The sequence below is a fragment of the Mustela nivalis genome (assembly GCF_964662115.1).
Source record: "Mustela nivalis genome assembly, chromosome: 6".
Taxonomy (NCBI): Eukaryota; Metazoa; Chordata; class Mammalia; order Carnivora; family Mustelidae; genus Mustela; species Mustela nivalis.
Genome location: NC_139025.1, coordinates 21,703,170 through 21,729,016, shown reverse-complemented (window position 1 = coordinate 21,729,016; position 25,847 = coordinate 21,703,170). Strand labels below are relative to the sequence as shown.

The following is a 25,847-nucleotide window of genomic DNA, read 5'->3' as shown; positions in this document are numbered from 1 at the left end:
AATTTATGAAATCTCCTGAGTAATTTTTTATATTGAATACACATTGAAATGACAATATTTAGGACATAGGGAATTAAATAAAACATATTATTAAAGTTAAATTCACCTGTTTCTTCTTTATTTTTTTAATGTAGCTACTAGAAAAGTAAAATTGCCTCTGTGGCTCGTTATATTTCACTGTATGTGTGGCTTACATTATATTTCTCTTGTACTGAGCTGGTCTAGAAGGACGATTACTTTACAAGAGCCCATCTGTAATAGGGGCTGTGGTGCCCCACCCCATGTCCCACTGGCCCATTTCTGAGTTCACCAGCAGCCTCCAAGGACAGTTACACAGTTACATGCATGTCAACAGCTTCCCCATTCCCTCCTCAGGGAAATATCTCTCCACTTCTCAGCCTGAAGGCCTTTTCTAGCGCCCTAGGAGTCTGCTCAGGGCAGCCCAGGATTTAATGCTCCCAGGAGCAACCTTCAATTAGTAGGGGATGGTGAATCAATGCCCTGTCTTAGCAGTCCCTTGGCAGGACAATTTTCTTAATTTATTACTGAAGTATAGTTGACATACAATGTTATATTAGTTTCAGGTGTACAACATAGTGGTTTGACAATTTTACACATTACTCAGTGCTCACCACGGTAAGTGTAGTCTCTGTTTGTCACCATACAACATTACTGCAATATTATTGATTATATTCCCTATGCCGTACTTTTTATCCCCATGACTTATTTAATTTGTAACTGGAAGCTGGTACCTCTTAGTCTTCTTCACCTGCCCTTTTGCAACCACTGGTTTATTCTCTGTATTTAAGGATCTGTTTGGTTTTTTGTTTGTTTTGTTTTTTAGATTCCACATGTAAGTGAAATTGTATAGTATTTGTCTTTGACTATTTTACTCAGTAGAATACCTTCTAGGTCCATCCATGTTGTCACAAAAGGCAAGATTTTTTTCTTTTTTTATAGGTGAATGATACTCTATCATATTTATATGCCACATCTTCTTTATCCCTTCTTCTATCAGAGGACACTTAGGTTGCTTCCATATCTTGGCTACTATAAATAATACCACAATAAACATAGGGGTACATATCATTTTTTTTTTTTAAGATTTCATTTATTTATTTGACAGACAGAGAGAGATCACAGGTAGGCAGAGAGGCAGGCAGAAGCGGGGGGGAGGGGGAATAGGCTCCTTGCTGAGCAGAGAGCCTGACGTGGGACTCCATCCCAGGACCCTGAGATCATGACCTGAGCTGAAGGCAGAGGCCCAACCCACTGAGCCACCCAGGCACCCGGGTACATATCTTTTTTAATCGGTGCTTTCATTTTCAATTTTGAAGTGTGTTCTACACAGTTTCTCAGAGGGTCCCCAGCAGGGCTGAGCCCCAGTTGCCCACAGCAACAGGTTTCTCATTAACACAGATGTTTATTGACCCTTGACCCTTCCCTATCTTATCCTCCTCGTGCTTTCTGGGGTCACCTCGCAAATAAACTCCCTGTTCCCCAGTGTTTTCCTCACCTCTGCTTCATGTGACTCAGACTAAAAGAACAGCACAAACATTTCCACAGTCCCTCTTTATAGACCCATGCCAAGTATCCTTTGACTTTACAACTCATGCCCAGGTTTTTTTCTTTGGCTATTATCAGAGAAGATGTCTTTAATTATTATTGTTTTTCATCAATTCATGTGGGACTCCATTGTCAGTGGCCTTAAAAAAGGACAAAAAAGAGATTCTGCTCTAATTAAACAAGTAGTGTATCATGTGAAAGGATTTGTGTATTTTTTTCCTTTCCAAGTAATTTGCTTACATTTAAACTGTGCTTATGTAGTGTTGTCTTAATTATTGAGTCATTAAAGACATTGATGTGGCCCTTTAAATCTTTTTTTTTTTTTTCTTTTCCCGCTTTGGGGTGGTGGCAGATTCTTTTAGACAGAATCCAACTCCACAAGATTATTAAACCCATTTCTCATCGGATCTGCACAAAGGGGCACAACCAGCAGGATAGCAGTGTTGGTGGGAGACAGCCACCATTCCCTGGACTCTGAACAAGGATCAGAGAGTAAGTACAGCTATGGGGTATGGGTGTTCAAGATGCCCTGACCTAGAACACAGCCCTCGCTCTCTGATCCCGGTTCCTGCCTTAACAGTAATGGTTCAGGGGCGCCTGGGTGGCTTGGTTGGTTGGGCACCTGCCTTCCACGCAGGTCACGATCTCAGGATCCTGGGATAAGCCGGTAGGTGCAAGCATTCTACCAGAAGGCCAAATGGGCCTTTGCCATCTTCTTAAGCCCACACCGAAATCTTGGGATCCCCCCACCCTCTGGCTAGAAGCATTGTCCAGGGTAGGCACACACCCAGCACGCACAGGCAAGCTGGAAGAGAGAGTGAAGGCACCCAGACCCACCAAGGGCTGCCTATCCAATTGCTGGTTTCATTTCTAAGGTCACTAAAGGGAGGCAGTACCGATACGTGAAGCTTTTCCTGCGCAGCTGCCCTGGAGACTACTAGTGAACATGGCCCAAGTTTTTGCCCCTCTTCTTCCTATGCTGATATGAAGCCATGTCTAATTAAGTGACGAGAAAATGGCAGGCAGAAAATGCTATAAAACCCAAGGAGAAGCCAATTCACTTCAGGCCAGAATAATAAAAGAGGTAACAGGAGATTATTTGGCAGACTTGTCTTTGCCTTAAACATAGTGGAGTGTGTCCCTACTAAGGGAGGCCAGAAATAAATCTGTTCCTCCCTATCCTTCCCCTGAACCTCCTAGGTATTCTTACAAGGGAGCTTGCTATGTATTACTTCTTCCCTCTACAATCTCAATAAATGCTTGTTCTGGGAACAACCCAATTCTGTAGTCAATTACCAACAACCTGATCCCTCTTCCAAGCATACATAAGACAGGAAAGCTGCTTGGTTGTCTAATGATATTCTTTTCACAACTTCTTTCTGGGTATTTTCCATAATTGAATTGTCTGCAAACAAAATAAAGATTGCTGCTTCTAATAGTATGTGGCACTTCGTAGACACCTTTGAATGAAACATAACAAAGCCCTTGAAACAAATGTTCATTAACTGCCTAGTTCTGTTTGAGGACAGGACACTCCACATTTCCTAAATGAAAGAGTTCAAGAAATCTAAACATGTCTAAGAAGTAAGGAGTAACTTTTGTTCACAAAGTATTATGGAAAATAGCATCTTTTTTTTTTTTTAAAGATTTTATTTATTTATTTGACAGACAGAGATCACAAGTAGGCTGAGAGGCAGGCAGAGAGAGAGAGAGAGAGAGAGAAAGAGGGAAGCAGGCTTCCTGCAGAGCAGGGAGCCCGATGCGGGGCTCGATCCCAGGACCCGAGATCATGACCCGAGCCGAAGGCAGCAGCCCAAACCACTGAGCCATCCAGGCGCCCCGGAAAATAGCATCTTTTGACAAGAATTAATTTTGAAATGGTCTCTTTATTTCACGTAGTTAATATGTGATAGAGAGAGAAATGTCACATTTTCCAATAGCTGGGGGAAATGTCTTAAATATTCTGGGACCCCCAACTTCCTTTATCTATTCTATCCCATTCTTTGACCTGAATATCTCTCTAAGTATCTGTCTACAGCCCGAATGGGCTTTGCTCCCTCCTCTCTGTCTTTATGGACCTGGTAACAGTGATAAACGTAATGCAAGTTGTAAATTTATTTTTTCCTCAGTCATTCAGCTTTTTCTTATGTCCTGGGTCACACAGTAAAGAGCCATTCATCTTAAAAATTGGGCCGAAATAGCAAAAACAAATCCATGAAATTAAAGATGCTGCATCTGGCATGCATTTGTTCCTGTCAATATTTTTGCTATCCCATTACACTGTCCCCTGATTTCAAAAGAAATAGGGCATATAGGAAATGGGTAGAAGGGTCGTTGGGCGACAGGAAAAAGATGTTCCAAACTGTTCCAGGTTTCCATTCCTACCTTTGGAATTTGGAAATATACCCAAAGCATATTTATATATTTTTGATATTCAAAAGGATCTTAAAGAGTTTGGGAATTTGGATATCTAAAGCATCACATTCTGATGTCCCCCAAGGCTGATAGGAATAGTATACAAACTTCTGCCAGAGATATACTGAAGAGGACTCTAGTCCTCTTAGGTATGCCCATTGGGCTAATAATTGACAAATTGGGGTCTGGGGACGTCTATATGTTTGCTTCAATATTTGACTTTTTGGCTGGTACATTGTACCCCACAGTAGACATTTAAACAGGAGTCCACATGATTTAAGGAAAATAACACTATGCCACAGAATGGAGGGGGCAAGCGTTGAGGGGAAGAAAATAAATTCAGTGGACTAATCCAGACCATCTAAAGAGAGGAAATCCACTAGATGGTTACTGATCACTTGGCTCGGTTGTTGCCATGATATGCCAAATGGACAAAAGCAACAGCAGGCATGCTGCTAGATTCTAGGATTCAAAGACAAATGAGCTAAGGCACCTGTTTTCCACAAGACCGGAAACAAATGGAGATAGCCATAAAAGAAAGGAAAAGGGGGGAAAAGGGGAAAGGAGGAAAAAAGAAAGAGAAATAAGAGAGAAGGGGAGAGGAAGAGATATAGAGTCTCCTCGAGGAGTTAAGGCAAGAGGGGATGATTATTTAAACAGGCTCTAGGAAGATGTGTCAGCCTTCATTCACTCTAAGGACTAGACGATTAAGGCATCCGGGCCATGGAATGTGATATTTGCATTTTCTCTTCTATAGAATAGTGCTTGCAGCCTGAATTCGAGGAATATGAGGAAGGATGACTGCCCAATTAGTATCACAGTCCTTGAAAACAGAAAATACATTTTGATAACCTAGAATATTTGTTCCCCAAGTGTGAGCTCTAGACCAGCTACACGAATATCACCAACTTGGTAGAAATACACATTCTACCAAGAGTCCTCACCCGCTGATTCAGAAACTCCAGGGCTGGGGCACCTGGGTGGCTTAGTCAGTTAAGCATCTGACTCTTGATTTGGCTCAAGTTATGATCTCAGGGACTTGAGATCAGGCCCCTCATTAGGCTCCTCACTCAGTGGGGAGTCTACTTAGGATTCTCTCTTTCCTCCTTCTGCCCCTCCACACACTTGCACAATTTCTCTCTCTCTCCCTCTAAAATAAATAAATAAATCTTTAAAAAGAAAATAAAGTTCTTTTTTGTGAGATTATATTCTTCCTACCTTTTGACTGTTAAATATTCATTCTTTTTAGGGACTAATGATATTAAAAGAACAATGACATTTTTTTCAAATAAACTTAATTCACAAAATAGACTGCCACCCATGTTGGTCCTCAAAAAATTTTTTTTTAATTTATCAGTCCAAAAATCCAAACATCTGGGAACCACTGAAATTAAAAAGGTATGTATAGCTTATAAGAAAAAAATGCCACATGAATGTATTTTTCTACCTGAAGTCAATAATGCTTTACTTTAAAAAAATAAAAATTAAAAAAAAAAAATAATGCTCTACTTTTTATCTACTTGTATTCCAAAAATGTCTTAATTAAGTTTCAGGTTCATAAAACCAAGTTTCAGTACTACATAAATTTAATAAATGTCCACCATCTTTAATGATTTTTATTCTAGAATTACCATTTTTTTATGAACTGTCATTTGGAGGATTTCTTATTTGTGAAATACATATGTAGCAATATCTCCTCCAGATAGATGTATGTGGTAGCTTTTTGAGATCCCCAAGCACCTTGCTGAGAGACTAGGAAGGGTGAGTAGAGACAGTATCATAAATAAACTATTATTATTTATAATGTACATTCTTCATTCACATGCACTAATGCACAATGTTATTTATTAGGGTAATCACTGTTGCAAGAATTGTTATTATTATTTCATGACATAAAACTGAAAATGGAAATTGGAAAATAGGAAAGAGAAAAATACATTCTATCTTGAGGACATGTGAGATTTACTATACCTAATCTCACATAGACAAAACATATTTATTTCTATTACAACACCTTATTTATCAATGTATCAAATCGCCTCCTTTCCATCATCTCCCACACTCTTCCCCTCATTTCTAGTCTTATTATAAACTTCCTAGTCCCAGATTTCAACCCCTGAAGCCTCAGATTACTGCAGGGCAGAGTCAGACCCAGATGGTTCAGGGGTTTCTGGGGATTAAAAAAATTCTGAGTGCATCAGCTCCAATGTCCCCATGCCAAATTTCAGAGTCCTGTTTCCTCCCAGTCAGGGTCTTGACCTGGTGCAGTAAACCTGCTGGGCTGTGAATTCAACCTTCTTGGGAGATCTACAGTTCTTATAATTAAATACAGAGCCTTCTCTTCAGTTTTTTCTGCCCTCCAGCTGCAAGAATAAAGAGTATTTATATCTATCAAGAAGGACCTCTAGCCTTCAATAGTCAGTGACTTCAACTGGTCATTGATCAGCCTCAGTCCTTCACCAGGGCATCAATAGCCCCCCAGCAAGAGCTATTCAATTAGAAGTCCTTATCATTACCACTTCCCCCAAACCTTCCCTGTGCCTGAGCTGCTGAACTACCAGTGTTCTCCCTCCGTCCTGTCCCTTCCCAGCTCACCCGTGGCAGAGTTCTAATGATGACACAATGACAGCAGGCCAACAGCTAGCATGACTCCGCCTGCCACCAGCAATGAGGTTTTCATTGTGCAATCAGTTTTCTTAGAGGCTGCTTTCTAGAAACACGTGTGTGCCAACTGGGTTAAGTCAGGTCCCCTAAGAAACAGATGCTAAGACAGTAGATTTCCACGCAGGAAGCTTATGGGAAGTGCTCTGCTGAACCATGCCTGCAAAGGGGTGAGGAGCAGAACTGGGCAGAGGGAGACCTTGAACAGGGACAGAGACCTCAGCCCATCACACAGGAGCCCTGAAGCTGAGATGGCTAAGAGTAGGCCCACTGTGGAGCACCTGGGTGGCTCTGCTGGTTGAGCATCCCGCTCTCCATTTCAGCTCAGGTCACAATCACAGGGTCGTGAGATCAAGCCTAGGGTCAGGCTCCACGCTCAGTGGGGAGTCTGCTTGAGATTCTCTCTCTCTCTCTCCCTCTGCCCTCCCCTTGCTCTCTCTCTCTCTCTCAAATAAAGAAATATATTTTGCCCACCTTGGAGCAAGGGGACTCGGCCTTTGTACCCCCATGTCAACTAGTCATGAACAGAGGGAGCACAACATTGAATGAGGCGGTTCCTTTTCAGGGAGGGACTAAGCTATGGGCACTCAGCCACAGCATTCCGGGCACTGGACACCTGGTCCTGAAGGGGACATGTGAGCAGTGCGTGCACCCAAGCGCCCACTTCATCCGGGGAATCAACACCCAGGAAGACGCCAACGACAAAGATGGCCAGTGCTTCCCAGCCTGGCCTCTGCTCCCTCCTCCAGCCTCATCGGCCACAGCGCCTCTACTCAGACTTCTTCAGCCAAACTGGTCTCCCAAGCGTTGCCTAAATAATCCATAAACCTTGCTGTCCCTCAGCCTTGGCCCAAAGCTTCCCTCCTGCCTGAGACAGCCTGCGCCTCTCCCCCCACGTTTTCACTGTTTCATTTTCAACCCAAGCCCCGTCTTTTCCGGGAAGTCTGACTGATGGCTTCAGGCCACGTTGCCTGCCCAGTGAGTTGACAACTAACACCCTAGACTAATCACGTGACACAGACAATACTCCGCATCCACTAGTTCACTATTTTTATGTGCATTTACCTGACTTCAGCTACTTGTTAGGAGGCAACTTTGGACAGTGAATGAGCAGGTCTCTGAGCCTCAGTCTCACCTAAAACTTATTTACTTATTACTTTAATGACTATCTGAGCACCTACTGTGTGTTGAGCCTAAGAACAGACTGTTTCCTCAAGAGCTAAGAGGTGATCTTGTTTATGGAATCTTCAGCTCAGCATGTAAGAGACGGACAGGCCAGTGGACATAGCACAGCCACAGGAGGAGGACAAAACAGGAATAAGGTAAGAGGGGCGCCTGGGTGGCTCAGTGGGTTAAAGCCTCTGCTTTCAGCTCCGGTCATGATCCCAGGGTCCTGGGATTGAGCCCCACATCAGGCTCTCTGCCTGTCAGGGAGCCTGCTTCCTCCTCTCTCTCTGCCTGCCTCTCTGCCTACTTGTGATCTCTGTCAAATAAATGGGTAAAATCTTAAAAAACAAAAAAAAAAAAAAGAAGAAGAAGAAGAAGAAAGGAATAAGGTAAGAGAAGCGTGGAATCTGGGGGAAATGGTCTTGAAGGTCAGCAAGATCCCCAACGCCTACTGTGACTCTCTCTGATTCACTACTAACACCCGACATCCACGGACCCCAGGTCCCCCAACTCCCCAAGAACATTCTCCTCCCTCTCTCCAAATACAAAATGTTCAGGGGGGGAAAAAAACAGCAAAAATGAAAAAAATTAAAGTCAATGGAGAGGAAAAAGTAACTTTGAGAGTTTGTCTTTAAATCTGGGCTAGCTCCTTCAGACTTTAGAGCCCCGAGGCAAGGACCAAACTTGAGTCCTAATTTATTTTAAGCATCCAGCTTCCCCACAGGTATTTGTCTCATTGGCATTAAAATGGTGCCCTTAGAATGAACTTCTCTGGGGCTGGGGTAAATAAACATCCCTCTTCTATGAGATCATGTCTCTTTTTCATAAAGTATCTTTGTTCTGTTCTCCTGGAGTTGCTAAATGTGTGCTTTCTCAATATTGCAAATGGGAAGACCCTGGAGAAAGGAAGAGTGAGCAGAGAGGAGGCAGGTAGGGGGCTGAACAAAAAATTCAGCAAACCACAGCCCAGCCCAGTCCAAGCGTCTGCCTGGGGCTCATCTTGGAAGAAGCACATACTTCCAAGATACAAACTTTCAATCCCCACAGGAGGAATAAGGTCGGCCAAATCTACTGACTTCGGGCTAAAGACCTATGTCTCAGGAGGAGAATAGGCAATAACCGCAAAGCCCGACCTGTTCCCAGGTCTCTGTGGACCTGTGTCTTCTGTGCACTACTTCATCACCAAGCTGTTCCTTCCCAGGATCTGCAAGAAAACCCCTCCAGGTTAGACCACAACAACCAGGAGCAGTGACCTCCCTCATCCCTGACCGCACTGCCCCCAGCTCCTTCACTTCCTACCAGTGCCCAGCCCGTGGCCCTTCACTTCTGGATCCAGAAGCACTCCTGGGTCCAGACCTGACTTTGTCCCTCAACACAGTCTTCTTTGCAATCCAAGAATGTCCAGGTGTCTTCTGTGAACACATCACAGGTAACAGCTATTGACTAGTGAGGCTTCTAGAATTAGACAGTGTGCTCACCCAGAGAGGAACCAAGGAGAGGCGAGAAGACAGCAAGGCTTCCCTAGTGACAAGGAGGGACCATGTTCTCCCAATGGCACACATGCAGTTGGAATCAAAGCACCCCAATAAATGGCCCATGGGCTCTGCCAGGGGTGTTTCAGAGTCAACTCTTTTGCCCCAGTCTATTTTCTGACCTCGTGTACTTCTCCCTAACCTAGTCCTTTCACTCAAACTCCTGCAAGCGGAGGTATGAGCCTCAGCCAGCCTTCACCCCTCCGGATCTCAGTGTATTTACCCGGAAAAATGGGAATACTGGACCAGCTCCTCTCTGTGGTCCCTCCAGCTCTCTGAGCACGAGAGTAACACACAGGCCTCACACACAGGCTCTTCTCTTACGGTTTCAGAGCCATCAGCGACAATGTCCCCTCTCTCCCTCTGAATCAAGTTCAATTCATGTTTCATTTGCAGCGGACTCCCGGTACAGGTTGATAGCTGGTCAAGTTGGAAATAAAGGCAGCACCTTTCAGGGAGCCGCTAGTTGATGGTCACTCCAGAGAAGAGGTTTGCCCTGCTCACCCACACGCTCCAGGAGTAAATACCTCCACTCCACCATTCATCGTGCTTTACACATACATCATCTGAACCAAACCCAACAACGTCCATCTTAGGCTCTCCACCTCCTGGAGAAGGAATCTACTTCCTGGAGAAGGAAATTGAAGATGGAGGAGCAGGAACTTGACATTAAACTTCATGCTCTTTTGCCTTTGCCATACCTGCGGTCTAGAGCGCCATGAAAGCATCGGGCCAGCCTGGTTAGGACACCATGCAGCCACCTCTTAGCCATGCCTCTTTCATGTTTTACCTATTGTTTAGATATCATATCCTCTTCCTATTACTGTAGCAGAACCTGCTCTTATTTTTGGTATAAAACTTTCATTGTCTCACTGGCTCTCACGAATGTATTTCTCTCTGTGTCAAATGCTTCATAAGTAAAATAAAATTCCATTACAAAGTCAATGAAAAAATTAACACCTATAAGTGTTCCCAGACTTTACTAGGTGTTATGCTTCAGGGGGAAAATTGAGTCATGGCACATTTAAGTATATGCCATGATGAATAGGTCTGACTGTTCTCTTGAAACTTCTGCAATTTTCCTAGTCCCTCAAAAGAGACTCCCAGTACCCAGACTCTGTCACTTTTCTCCGAGACCACCCAAGAGTGGCTGTGTGCCACACCAGCTTGTCATCCTGCAGCTTATTTTGACAGATCCTACAACCCATTCTGGCCAGCCAGTCCTTCTATCAACCTGTCCCTGAATTTCTTAGGCAGACCATAAATGAGGCCAGCAGATTGCTATTGAGTTGACATGACGCAGATCTTCTCGACTTCTCCTTCTTTTCATTTTCCTCTCTACAAACTTTTTGAAAACTAAAAAATTAAAAATCCAGAAAAGTACAAATCAAAAATGATACAATCACCCAATTTCCACCCCCCTAGAGTTGACCACTATTAATAGGTCCTGTTGACCTCCCCTTTTCCTTTGGTTTTTAAATTTAAGAATCACTCCATTTGGTCAAAATGCTACATGTCTATTATAAAAATGTAAAGAATATAGAAAACATGAAGCCAAAGGTTAGAAAAAAAATCAAAATCCCACAGCCAGGAATAACTGTTCATATTAAGTTAAAATGATCACACATGTCTTTCGATGCCTAAATGTACAAAGAAGAAAAGACAGATAAATAGAGAGAGGAAAACTGCATTTATTAAAATGGGGCTATTCTTATATGTGCATTTTTTATTAAAAAGTATTAATTTGAAATTTACTTTGAGTTTACAAAAGTAAAAAAAAAAACTACAGTGAAACAGCAGAAACTGTTGAATAGCAAATAAATGTTTCTTTGCTTTTAAAAAAAAAAATGTTTTTTAAAAAGCTATCTCCAGGGGTGCCTGAGTGGCTCAGTCGGTTAAGCGTCCAACACTTAGTTTCAGCTCAGGTCATAACCTCAGGGTCATGGGATTGAGCTCCACATCAGGTAATCTGCACCCATCAGGGAAACCGCTTGAGATTCTCTCTCCCTTTGCCCCTCCCCCACTCTCTCTCTCTCCCCTTCTCTCCCTAGTGCATGCACTCTTAAAAAAAAAAAAAAAAAAAAAGATATCTCTCAGGTAAGAAATTAGTTCATTAAAAGACATCTGAGGATTGCAAGTCTTTTTTAAAGCTACTTATTTTGGTTCAAGTGTCTCTTCATTCCCTGCTATTTGCTATGAGAGATGAAGACTTCCGTCTTCTCACACACTTCCCACGCCCCCCCTTCCTGATGTTTGCTAGTTATAGTATCATTTTTACATTGTCCATGCTTCCGGCCTTCACTTTGTTTTTTACCCATACTTCTCCGGCGGTTTTTCCACGAATTCTACATTTATCTGAATTCAGTGCCCCACACAATATTAGCCAGGGGCTCTCCATTCCTGTATTCTGTATTCTCATTCACACAGGAAGTGGCTGGCTTTACCTGCATGTATTTTTTTCCCCCCAAGAAGTTCACACAGGTGCTGCATTCTTTAAATTCTTCTGTGCTTCAACATCCCTTTACACCTGGACATCATCTGAGACAGGTAAAAGGATCCAAGATCAAATGTTTCCCCAACAAGACTTTAGAGTTCTAGTTCCATTGTCTTCTGCCATTAAATACTGTGGGAACACCCAAGACCAGTCTGTTTTGTTGTTTTGTTTTGTTTTGTTTTCCTCCTTGTAGAGGACTTGTTCTTTCTCTCTAGATTCCTAAAGAATGGCTTCTTAACTAAAACGTGTCTTAGTGTTGAGCTTTACGCTTCTAATTTTTCTAGCACATAATATGTGCCCTTTGGATTTGCAGACTCGGTTTTGTCTTAACACAGACAACAGTTCCTTCATTATTTCTTTGACTTTATCTTCAGAGACACCCCTACATTTATGGTTATTATTGTTTTTCTGCATTTTACATCTATTAGCTTCCATTTGATTTCTTTAATTTTTGTCTTTTTAATTACACTTACCAAGACTGTCTCAAGCCTTTCTATATTAATAATTCAACTTTCAGCAAGTTTAAATGTTGTTCCTTGCTGTTCCTAAGTATTAGTTACATAGTGACCTCTTTAGTTCTTGAGTTGAATTCCACAATCCTCCATAAAACTCTTTGAGTGTACTCTGTTGTTTTATTATCTTTGAGTTATTCATTTATTCTATCTGTTCTCTTATAAGGTCAAATCGTTCTATAACATAAAGCAATTGCAAAGAATTTTCTTCTGTTCTTTATGTTTTTTTTCTAGAACAGATTCTGTGTAATATACTTCTTGCTTACTCACTTTGGTTTGTGGTTTGTTGCATCTTTTGCTGGAGCAGGTGTGCACTGCTGCCCTGCCTTTATATATTGTTCATGCTCAACAGTCCTGAATAGACTTCCTAGCTGGTCTGAAGTAGCAAGCTGACTTCTTGACTCTCTTCCCACTGTCTCCAAAAGGAGCTTAGTTTTAAGTCTAAGACACAGATGGACAGCTCACTGGAGATCGTGGTGGGTAGAACAGCTCTGGTTAAGAAACTGAATCCTGCTCTCTCTTTCACATCTCTTGGTATCTGTACTGTCCAAAGGGTCACCTTTTGGCAACACGTGTATCTCATTCACATCGCAAGACACCTTGCACTTCAATGGGTTCCTCCAATTTCCTGCCAAACCTGGAGATACCCTCCCCTTTCTTTCCCCTTTCTTTCAGGTTCCATTCCCACCATCTCTCAGTGGGATGAAATAAAACACAAGATCAGTTTACTCAGTTTCCTTTTCTTACTGGGTGATTCATAAGACTTCTCAAAAATTTACAGCCTCTGGCTTATCTTATCTTCTGGATGGTCTAGCTTCTAGAGAGTGTCCAGGCCAACCTGGAATTCTACTCTGTTCCAGTATCTTCTCGTGTGTTTCCACAGTGGCTAGGGGGTTTGTTTGTTTGTTTGTTTGTTTTTGTTTTGTTTTGTTTTAAGCTTATTGATCTACATTAGGTCTCTTTCCTCCTTCAGTGACTTTTTTGCTTGTGTTTGCTTTTACAATTTTTCCTTATTTCATTGGGTTTTGGGGAAACGATGCAATGTGAGTCTACCATGTTAACCCCAAATTTCTCCAGATGTTGTTAAATTGTACAACATATTCCCACATGCACCCAGGATTGTGAAAAGTTCCTGGCACACCAGCTGTACCTATTTCCTTTCTCTCCTACTCAAGAATGCATATAAGGGAAAGCAAGTGAGAACCACCCCTTCCTTCAGTAAGTACTGGATGAGCAATCACTCTCTGGGACACACTGTGCCAGACATTATAGTGACGAGGAGAACAGAGCACAGTCTGAACCATCATAGAGCCTAGATTCTCATGCAGCAGGCAAACATTCATCCAAGAATCACACAAATAAAGTTAAACCGATTTGGGATTTGTAAGATGAAAAGAATTCTGTGGATAGATTGGTGGTCACAGGGGCACAGTGATGTGAATGTATTTAATGCCACTGAACTGTAGCTTAAATATGGCAAATTTTGTTATTTGTACTTTACCACAATTTTTAAAAATGAGAGTAAGTGTTAGTAGAGGGAGAAAAAGAGTGCTATGAAAACATAAAAGAGGGTTAAGTCAGGAGACCCTTCCCTGAGGAAGCAATGATCAAACTGAAAATCCTAAGGAACAAGGGGATGAAAGTTATTATAGGGATAACCTTGAAACCACTCCAATTTATAAAAAAGATAAATCATTCACAAATGTTGGTACTTTATTATTGGTATGGCAGGGTAATGTATTTGAAATGTTAACCAATATGTTTTCTCTATATCCCTTTTCACCTTTCTATCCTTCTCCTCCTGCCCACCCCCGAGCAGCAAGGTTAGCCTAGATTTGTTTTGTGGGGAGAAGGGAGGCACTGAGACACAGCAAGGGGAAAATCAAACAGCCTTCAAGATTCATCCTAGATTTTGGTGTTTCCAAAAGACCAGGCATTAGGTGAAACAAAGAGAATTGGGGTTACAGCTGTTTAGAGAGAAATCGTGAAGAAAAAGCAAGGATCCCTCCCATTCCTCAATTTAAAAGAATTTCCCAAGCTCGAGAGAAAAAGCCTCAGGGGAGGCAATAAGATCATAGAAGCTGGGGACACAGAGGAAGGGCCACTTGGGGCCAATCCCAGGGAAGCACTGAAACCCCCAGGAAGGCTTCAGGTGAGGCATCAGAGAGCAGGAAATAGGCTCCCCACTCTTAGGGAAGAACCCTGAGAGGCAGCAAGGTTCAGAGAAGGAAGAGTTGCCTGGTTCTTCTGGAACAACTAGACAGGGCTACAGCAGCCTCACAGAGTGAAATAAAGCAATCTATGTGCCTGTAAAGGCACAGGAGGTAGGTGTATGAGCTAATGAATCTGAAACTTATGGGAGAGAGGATGGATGTCTCCTTGGCAACCTCATTGAACTGATAACCAGGGACGATATAAGTAATGGACTTCTCAAGAGATGCCCACAGCCCAGATGACATCCAGGACTTAAAGGATTGCCTCTGTGCTCATACTAGTGTCTTCACACCACCCTCTCTCCCCTGCTGCACCACCCATCCCAGAATTAGAGACACAAAATGACTAAATGAAGTTTCTGCCCTCCTAACAGACGGAGGGGCAAAATGAAATGAGACTGACTCACAGAAGGATAAAAGCAGGCTACAGTCTGGGCTGCCTGATTTCCATGCTGAGATCCACAGTAATAGCAAATGTCCCCTTATTTACTCCTTATAGTTCCCAGTAATACACCTGTCTGTCATGGCATGAAGATTTAGAATCACTAATGCACATGTTCACACGGCTGGGATGTCACATCGGTTCAGGGCATCAGCCATGAGCAAGGGCCAGTGCTAGGTCTCTCCGACAAAGGGATCTGCAGTCGTCAGTTACAGGCCCTGATACAAGAACCAGCAGCCCTTCCCTATTGTTTCAGCACATTGGCTGTTGCTTTCATGATACTCTCCATTTAGGAATTTGATACAATTGATATATTCCTTTACGACAGTGATAATGCCTTAACTTGTCTTTTTTCAATCTCCTTCTGAATGCTCAGCACCTAGAACATTGCCTGGTGCATAGTTTGTCCACCGTAAGTATTTGTGGAATGAAAGATGGCATCTTTGTGTCTTCTATGTGGTAGAATGTCTCATACAGGGTGTAGAATTAATCCAAATCTCAAATGGCAGCCAGGAGGCCTAAGTCTAACACTTGGCCAATTCCATAAAATACTGGATATAAGCAAAGACAGCCTGATGCTTTCATGCAACGTGGCCTAATTTTTAAGACTCAAAAATTCAGATCCAGCTGAGTCCTAATTGCAAAAATATTCTCAACATCTGGAGTGTAGAATACTTAATTGATTGTTCCTATCAATACCCAGTTGAATAGAAGCCTGGAGGTTAGAACCTGCCACTTCTAAAATATTATTCTAAGCTATTTAGGCCTGTAAGTGTTCCGTTAAACTCACAATAGGAAAGTAACACTGTGTTGAGTACTGAGAGCCATCTGTGTGGGAAGCAAAGCAGGTTCCAAATAGTGTGGTTATGCCGCCCTCTCGTGGGGAAAAGCCATAGCATCTGAAACATTCCTGGGAAAACCCTACACTGCGAATACTGCTAGTAAACTATGTGAACTGACCACTTTCAGTGACTTTGTAAATATCACAGATGTTATTTATTTTATTTAATATACCATAACAACCCAACTTTCAGTGTTACATTAATATCCCCACATTACAGATGAGAAAAGTGAGCCTAGAGTAGTTAGTAGTAAGAACGTATCCAGACCCAGGTATGTCCGATTTCAAAGCCCATACACTTTCCTATAGGATTATTATCAAGCATAATTTGTTCCAAGCTGTATCTCTAGTGTTTTATAAGTAGTGGATACTCACTAAATGTCAGTTCAATGGATGAATGAGAGAAGTAGCAGTTGCAGCTTTGCAACAATGTATGTATCGTGCGTTGAGTGCCCCCCCCCTCCGCCCCGCAAAAGTATCTTTAGATGGTGCTCAAGCAGGGCCAAGTTAAGACTTGTTCTGATACAGTTTTTAGTTCATTATTTAAAAGCACCCTCTTTTTATAGATTTATGCATTCATCACTTAAGTATTTATTAAGAACCTACTGTGTGCCAAACATGGTTCAGGCTACGGGGAAGCTTCCACAGCTTGAATGATGGGCCTAAAGCTTTGTGGCCTCTTGTTGTCTTTCCTTTCACTTCTCCAAGAGCAGGAACTACACTGCTATCCTGCATCTATGTGCCTGGTGGTGTTTTGCAGCACAGGTCTTGGTTATTAACATTCTAGATTATCTAAATTACTTAATAGCTAGTAGTATGTAATAGCTTAAAAAGGGGGGGAGGCTGTTTGTGGGTTTTTTTTAACTGTATTCCTCAAAACAGCCCTGGCAACAACATTGTCAGGATTTATGAATCTGAACCTCGGGCAGTTTTTGTAAACGTCAAGGGGCCCACTTAGGAACGGCAAGATTTAGGATTAAGGCATTAAGACCCCAAAGCTACCACTTGTTTCGCAGCTTAATGAGCTACTCCACAAGCAAACATTCAGGAAACATGAGCAGGGAATGGGCTATTTGAGGGAAGACCAGCCTGGCTATCTATCCAGTATATATTACAGTCAATTCAAAAAATGAAAATATTTGAGTATATATTATTGAACCAAGGTTAGGACAGCGAGAAATGCAAGTCTTTAAATTCCTATTTGTAAAACAACAAAGAAACCAAATAATCACTAAGATCCCTTTCGACTCCAGAATATTCTGATTGAAATTAGATGAAAATTACTTTTCTGTTTTCTTTTCCCCAAGATCAGAGAATCAATGTTAAACATACCCCACCGTGTTCTGAAATCGCAATCTTCTCTTTGTTACTGCAAATGTATTCGTTCAATCAACAAAGATCTGTTGAATAATGCTATGTGCAGTAGCTTAATATAGCTTTGGGGCTGGCTCTGAAATGGAAGGAAAGCTGACATCATCGCTTTATATTCTCCCTTCAGCCATCAGCTCTTTGACATCCCTGGATGTTACTCTCTCTCTTACAGGAGGGAAGCACCTTTCCGAAAGACCTCCAAAATATGGCAGAAAGGGACAGAGGAGGTGGCTTTGATGGTGAGTTAAAGCCTAAAGAAGATGTTCCCGCCTAAAAAGAGGCCAGGAGAAGGGGAGAGGCAGGAGATCAGTCTTGCAGACTTAGCTGATCAACGGCAGGAGGCACTGACCTCTCCTTCTCAAATCTGATGTTTGAGTATCCAAAGCTGAGTCTCCCCCCATCCCCAAATGTCAGGGGCCTATGTATCAGCTCTCTTCCTGAGAAATTTCTAAGGTAAGAAAATAGCACAAAAGCCTCTGCTGTGCTCCTAGCCCGCGGGCCACTACAGGTAGCCAGAGACCATGTGGTGGTGTTGGTGGTGGTGGTGATGGTAAGCTCGTTCATGAAGGAAACTATTCACGCAGGACTCACTGATGGTCCTGGGGCTCTTTCAAGTCAACCCCATGGCTGTCCAGAGAGCCAGAGGTTCCCCCAAGACCTATGCATGGGGACAAGTGGACTGAGGGAACCCTCAGGCACCCTCAGGAGACCTTGCTGACCAGCTTGTCAAACATACCCCTCAAACATAAATCCCCCATATCCCTGTCTTATCAGAGCACACCTCCGAGTTACCAGAATCCCGACTGACCACTAACTAGGTGTCATCATTAGCAAAAACTGTGACCTCTGTGGGTCTGTTACCTTTTCTAAAATGAGAGGGTAGGATTAGAAGATATCAAAGGACCAATCTAGCCCTAAACTTTCCTTTTTAAAAAGTCAAAGTAAAATTGCCATCCTAGGTAAGCCCCTTAGCCTTCAAAATCAATGGCTTTAGAAGCTATGGGTCTGCAAACTCAGCTCTGTCTCCCCAGCTACCTGCTCACAAAATTGCCCAAGGCAGGTAATTGGCTTGAGTGCTGCCTACATGTTTAAAGGCCGCTCTGTCCTAAGGTTGGACTTACTATGTTTCCTACTACAGTCCTAGCAAAAACTGGGATCTAAAGCAAAATGAGATAAACAATGAACAGCCGGCATGCCCCATGTGGACAGAATGGCTTACTTAGCTGCTGCCGCTGTCAGAGCTTCGGAGCTTGTACTTGCCTTATTTGTGTCATTAGGCTGTGTGTAAAGATGCTCTTTTAGAGTCAACCCCACTGAGCAATCACCGCACATAACCTTGAATTTGAACCTTTGTTTCTTTAGCTTCAAACACAAGAAATGCTCTTCTGTGCCTGGCTGCCTGGCCTTCAGGTCTAAGGGGCAGTTTTTGTTTACATGCCTTTTAGCAAGGCTTTTGCTCAACTCCCATTTGAGTATAAGCTGTTAGTTTGTTCCACTAACAGCAGCCCTTCAGGGCTGCTGCGGGATCTGAGCTTCTCCATTAGAGGTAACAGTGTTTTTATTTCCTTGCCTCAGATCTATATGCCAGGCAAGCCCTCTCACATCTTCCTACAGCTCCTCCCTCTAATTTACCTCCTGCAAGTGCACCTGGCAGGCTCACCTCCACCTGGTCACTTTCTGGGCCCAGCAAGGGCTGACATGTCCCAGCCCACAGTCTCACTGCAAACATTAATGTGGCTTTCTTTACTTAACTCTCAATGAACATACAAAGTTTCTACTCCATCTGGGGAATATTCGAGTTACCCTGACTTATTTCTCCCCACTCCGTTCTTCTCTCTCCCAGTTCATGGGCCCTGGCAAGCTCACACAATCTCTCTCTTACAAAGTATCCTTTCAAAAGGAGTGGAAAATTGGGGTTTTCCTTTTAAGCCAGAGATTCTAGGCTGCCTATAGGCTCAGGACTCTGGGATGTTGGGTGATTTTCCCCCTAAATATCCGTTTCCATCACCCCCAGCCCAACATTCTGAGAAAGACCCACCTCTGTCCTGCTGGGTGTCCAGACCCTCATGGCCTCTCTCTTGTAATTCTACTCTCCACATTCCACTTGGCAACCGCTTTCATTAAGAGAGATTGCAATTCGAGTGCCTGGGTGGCTCAGTGGGTTGATCTCAGCTCAGGTGACGATCTCGGGGTCGGGAGATTGAGCCCCGTGGGCAGGCTCCGCACTAGGTGTGGAGCCTGCTGAAGATTCTCTCTCTCCCTCTGCCCCTCCCCACCCACACCCCCAATCCGTACTCCACTCACACTCTCTAAATAAAAAATAAATATAAAGAGAGTGTGATGATTTTTTTAATCCCCAGAAATGTTTACAATATCTCCTGAAAAGAGTGGGGGAGTGGGGGGTTCTGAGTATTGTATATGTCCTCCAAGGGTCCAGGCAAACTCGCAAATACTTAAGCTACCTCCCTTTGAATGAGTCATAAACACCAGCAAGGAGCAAAGTTGTCGGAGTAGTGTCATTACCAGTAATGTGTTATTTCTGTCTGACTCCTGTCTCTTATTTCTTAATTGACTCTGAACCCAAAGAAAGAAGAAAGTGAGATTTATTATCCTCCTCAAATCTCGATAAAGGAAACAAATACTAAACAGATAATATATAAATTTAAAACTTTACTGCAAACTGCGATAAATGTCATGGAGTATAACCAAGTGAGTAAGAAACACCTCAGTCCTGCTGGGTTTCTCCTCTACTTCCTACCACACTTCCTGCACTTCTGACACAGGGAGGTCCCCACCCAAGTAATACTGTGACCAGGGCTACAGTGTTCAAAAATTTAACTCAACTCTGATACTCTCTACCTGGAGACAGCATCAGATCGCTCAGGTGAAGGACTCATTCCCACAATACCACCCCCCACACACACGCACTCTGCTTCAGATGCCTGTAGCAAGCCCAGGTTGTTCCCTGTACTTCTAACCCATCAGCTATAACCCACTAGAGCCTCCTCCGGTTCTAAGATATGTTAAAAAATATATAGTCTAAATAGATATGAAAGTGGGCAGGGAAGCTTCCCTCGGCGATGCTGAGTGCCATGCTTGTGTTCCTCCACTAATGGACACCAACGGACACATCCGCCTGGCCTGCCTCTAGTATTTCAGGGTTCAGGGCACGAGGACGAATGGAGGCCCATAAATCATGTCTCTAACAAACTAAAAGTTATAAATTAAGCAAAATATGTTCTATTCTCCTGTCAAAACAAATACATCTTCACAAGAAGTGTGCAAAGCTATAATCATCTAAATGCAAGTGGGCAAATATCAGACAGCTGAATTTAATTATTATTGCAAATGCCTGGGTGTTCTGTTGTGGTCACGTATGGGTGAGTCATAAAGACATACGTAATTTACAAATTACACATTAATTCCAAAATATTTATTTTTCTTGCCTTAATTTCAGCAATATCTCTAATTATGTTGTTTAATCAGATTTTCCACAAAATTTCTTTTCTATTGACAGTAGTGCCCAATTATGTGATTTTTTTTTTTCTTGAGTCATTGAAGTTCTTAGATGGTTTTTTAATTCCAGTTTTGGGAAGCTACTGTGCTGGGGCTATAACAATTTGAATTGCCAGGAAGTTCTTAACGCATTTTTGATTAATATTTTCTAATTTTTAATGTGTCTCATACCACAAATAATAAATTGCTTATGGACTGGCTTTGAGAAAGACAGCAACTGCTGGAGACATGGGCTCTCTCTCACTGGGATTCAAAAGTGATAGAACAGGGCTGTATAAGAGAATAGCATGGAAGGGGTGGAGAGAACTTTATTGCAGAGAAACCTGATAAACGCTACCTTAGCCAAGTGATCAAGGTCAACATCAACAGTGATGAGTCATATCAGTCATATATACCCTTGATATGACACAATGGAGAGGGCCCTTCCCTTCTGTGGTCTTCCTCACAAAACCCATCACCTCCATCAAGCTGAGTCCCAATTGAGGGGCATTCAGCAAAATACCCCCGCAGTATCCCTCAAAATTGTCAATCTTATCAAGAGCAAGAAAGACCTGAGAAGGTGTCACAGACCAGAGGTGCCTAAGGAGATAGATTAAATGCAATGTGGTACCTTGGGTGGGATCCTGGAACAGAAAAAGGAAGGTGAAAAGGGAAGGCTGGATAAAGTATGGACTTTAATTAACAAAAGTGTATCAATACTGGCTCATCCATTGTGACAAATGTCCCTTAGGAACATAATATGTTGGGGCACCTGGGTGGCTCAGTCGGTTGGGTGTCTGCCTTCCGCTCAGGTCATGATCCCAGGGTCCTGGGTCAGCACTGGACTTCCTACTAAGCCCAGAGTCTCCTCTACCCCTCCTCTCCCCAGCCCCGCTTCATCTCTCCTTTTCTCAATTTCACTCTCTCTCTCTCAGATAAATAAAATCTTAAAAAAAAAAAAAAAAGAATTGTAAGATGTTATCAACAGGGGAAAGTGGGTACAGAATATACAGGAATGCAGCTATCATCACAAACTTTTCTGTAAATCTAAAACTGTTCTAAGATTAAAAGTTTATACATTTTTTAGTGTAATGGAATATGTCAGAAGGACAACATGGCCTCAGATGAGGCCTCCCAGCAGGATAGGAGAAGCTAAGAAGACACCATAGAGAAGGAAAAGGTGGTTTTGTGATACAATCATACCAGGGCTGAGACTGTCCTAGGAGAGACCTGTCTGGGCACAGTAGGCGCTGATTCATCTTGCCTCAGCCGTCCTAATGCTATGGACATACTTTTCAGGAAATAGCCACGTGTATGTCGCCAAGAGCCATCCATAAACTTGGGAACCTCAGGCCATTTTTCCTCTAAGCCACCAGAACGGAATCAGACTGGGTGAAGGAGCAGGGAACCCTATCAAGCAATGGCCACCAGGGGGCGAACGAGGCCATCAAGAGCACCAGGCCGAGCTCCGCGCAGTCTGGGACAGGGACCTAGAAGGGTGTGTCTGAGATCCGGCTCCCCGGGAAAGTGGCAGGCAACAAGAGAACGATGCTTTTCATTTTCAGGTCATGGTAACGATCGTCAGGCCGACTGAGGGAATAGCAGGTGTGCACGTCCATCGTCACAGCCCCGAATAATCTGCAATACGGCTCATTTCGATTTCTCAGCTCCGTGCCAGCCCCTTCAATAAGAGCAGGCAATTTAATTTCATCTATTAGGGGTTACGTTCTCTTTACTCTAATAAAGCAAATGCTTCTGGTTGCTTTGGTTTTGTTTTGATCACCTCCACTGGGAAACTGAACCAGTCCAAGATCTAGACACACCTCATCCCAGGGGACATCTTAAATTCAGTGGAAGTTGACATCACAAAGCGGCAGGATTGGGGGGTGGGGGGTGGGGAGGCATTCCCGGCCCCTGATCTCCTGCACTGTTCTCTGAGCCCAGCGGTGGCTCCCCCTGCTGACCTGGCTCACAGGTTGGCCCTGTGACACACAAGATTCTGTGTCTTCAAGCCACGTATTTTATGGCTATCCACCCTCTCTGTTCCCGGCAACCAGCCGGCCGGTTCTCAGGTTCCACGTTCCCTCTCCTTGAGCACATAAGAACATTCAGATCCTCTCCACATTCCAAGCCACACTCTGGATCCTCCTGTGACTAGACGGGCCATGTCCCCATTTTCACAGCTTCCCTAGGCCTCGTGTTAGGAGAATCTATGAGTTCTATAACCTCCCAGAACTCACATATAAAGCCCTCCCCCACCGATGCGATGGCATGAGGAGGTGGGACATTAAGGACAGGATTAGTTTTGGACGAGGTCAGTATGGAGCCCTCCTAAAGGGGACTGGCACCCCACAAGGGTCCCCCGAGAGGCTTCTCCCTCTCTGTGCTCTGCCCTGCACGGATACAGTGAGAAGTCTGCAGGCTGCACCCTGGGAAAGGGCTCTCACCAGAACCCACCTGTCAGTATGCTGCGTCCTATTGACGCATCCTATTGATGCGTCTCCCAGTTTACGGTATTTTGTCAGAGCAGCTCAGACAGACTAAGACAATTTCTCAAAAGGCTCAAGCAAAAAACAAGGCACAAAAACGTCTGTATTTCAAACCCTTCGATTCAAGAAAGGAATTTTTCTCCTGTCCTGGACATCGCTCATGACTGCCAGCAACCCACCCCGCACAGGCACACATGGTACCAGGACACGTCTGGGTGGGGAGAGGCGGAGTGGGGTCCCGGGGAGCACTCTTCCTCCTCTCCTCATGGCCACTCACCAGTTCTGCTGCAGCAATTAGGGGTTCCTGTTACCTCTCTCTTCTTTCCTATTCCGGAATAGGAAAATAAATTCTTTTCTCCGTGCCACACCAAAACCCATCCTGCCTTAGAAATCATGACCTTGGCATCTTTGTCTCACCCTATAAATTGTTGCCACAGCTACGGATGCGCTTCCCTTTAGCTACCAAATGAAGAAGAAAGACAGCTGTTCTTAGCAGGTGAAAAAATACTGCATCAACTCATATTGTAAAAGACTATATCCCCCCCCCCACTCTAAGTAAAAAGCGGGGGGGGGGGCACCTTGATTTTGGTTCAAGTCATGATCTCAGGGTTGTGAGATCAAGTCCCATGTTGGGCTCCCTGCTGAGTTTGAAGCCTGCTTAAGATTCTTTCCTTCTCCCTCTGCCCCTTCCCCTGCTCTTGCTCTCTCTCTCTCTCTTTCTCTAACAATAACAACAACAAAAAATAATAATGTCTATGACCCCTCTAATTGTCAACCCTGGGGCAGTGTGTAGTTTCCCCCCATGTTCAAGAAGAAACACGAGAGGTGGCAGGCGGAGATGGATCCGCATTTAGGTCCCTTTGGCTTCCCCACCCCTCAGGTTCTTGCCCCTGGTGTTCTGTCTCTGTCTGGCTGTATCAGTCCGGGTTCAATCAGAGAAGCAGATTTCAAATTGGGTACTTACATACATTGTAGGTATTGTTACAGAGGTCTGATCTTACACAGTCGTGGGAGTTGATTAAATATTCTGTCTTTGCACCCGATATTAGAACTTGCCGTCCAAAGGGCAGAAAGGCAGGAAGAGAATATGGGGTAAAATGAGGAAAGAAGGAGGGGCTGGAGCCCACACACATGAGCTGGGGTCCACAATGACAGGCTAAACCCGCATCAGTTCTTATGGCCTCTGACTCTGATCACTGCTATGGGCTGGACTGTGTTCCCCCCAAATTCATACGTTGAAAGCCTCACTCCCAGTTGACAGTTAATTTTATGTATCAACTTGACTGGGTCACAGGTTGCCCAAATTAAACATTATTCATGGATGGGTCTGTGTGGTGGTTTCAGGACAGGGTTAGCACTTGAATGGGTCAACTCAGCAAAGTAAATGGACAACCCCCGCCCCCCGCCGCCACCAGATTGGGTGGGCACATCCAATCTGCTGAGGGCCTGAACAGAACGAAAAGTGGAAGAGAGAATTCTCTTCCTGCCTGTCTTCTTGAGCTGGAACATCAGTCTTCTCCTGCACTTGAACTGAGATTTAGCCCATGGAGCAGCTCCCCTAGTTCTCGGGCCTTTAGACTTGGACTATAATTACGCTCTTGCCTTTCCTGATCTCTAGCTTCCAGGGGTCAGATTCTGGGACTTTTCAAACTCCGTAACTGGATGAGCTGATTCCTAATAATAAATCTCCTTTTATTATATACAAATTATCCTACATAAAATATAGATAATATAATACTTTATTATAATGTAATTATATCATAACCAATATAAATAGGAAATATCTATAAGTATATATAGGTATGCATACACTTGTATCTATAAATATACACACTTATATCCTACTTATACATTATACTATATATTTTATATATGTTGTGTGTCTCTTATCATTTGTTTTTCCATTTCCAGAGAACCCCAACTAATACATCTTAGCATCTCAGCATATGACCATATTTGGAGATAATGTCTTTAACAAGATAATTAAGTTAAAATTACTCATTAGGGTGGGCCCTAATCCCATACGTCTGGTAGCTCTATGAGAAGAAGAAATTAGAATCCTTACACACACACCAAGGGAAGATGATGTGGAGACACAGAGAAAAGATGCCATGCACCAGGCAGGGAGAGGAGCTCGGAAGAAAGCAACCCCACCTTGACTCCAGACTTCTCCCTTCAGAACTATGAGAAAAATCCATCTCTGTTGCTGAAGCCACCCAGTCTGGTATTTTGCTATGGTGGCCCTGGCAAACTAATATAATGATAGTGGCATCCTCCAGAAACCAGAGCCCTTCTCCATGAAGCTCAAGGCGCCTACTGGTGGAAATGCTGAAAGATTTGAGGAGAGTCGAACCCTTGCGAGTCCAGCTGCCTCTTTGCACCGGGAGGGTGACCAGAAACACACCAGGACCAGAAACATCCAGGAAAGAGACTCAGGAGAATGCAGTTCAGCCTAGACAGAATTACCTAACACAACATATAGCCCTTTCCACCATTCCCATTACAACAGCGGCTTTTAACCGGGGCTGATTTTGCTCCCCAGGGATGGTTGGCAATGTCTAGAGATACTTTCAGTTGTCGCAGCTGAAGAGCGGGCTGCCATCCACATCCGCCAGTAGAGGTCAGGGATGCTGCTGACACTCTCCAGTG

The 25,847-nt window shown here is 43.5% G+C and overlaps 2 long non-coding RNA genes across 2 annotated transcripts in view; one reads left to right on the top strand and one right to left on the bottom strand.

The window, feature by feature from the left end:
* The window catches only part of LOC309867489, a 134,053-nt gene that overhangs the window by 97,407 nt on the left and 10,799 nt on the right, over window positions 1-25,847 (bottom strand). The gene's annotated exons all lie outside the window — the stretch shown is intronic.
* Window positions 7,593-22,470, top strand: LOC309867516. Its single transcript, XR_014313218.1, has 3 exons — window positions 7,593-7,964; window positions 17,387-17,453; window positions 22,275-22,470. It is a non-coding gene; the product is annotated as an uncharacterized lncRNA (long non-coding RNA).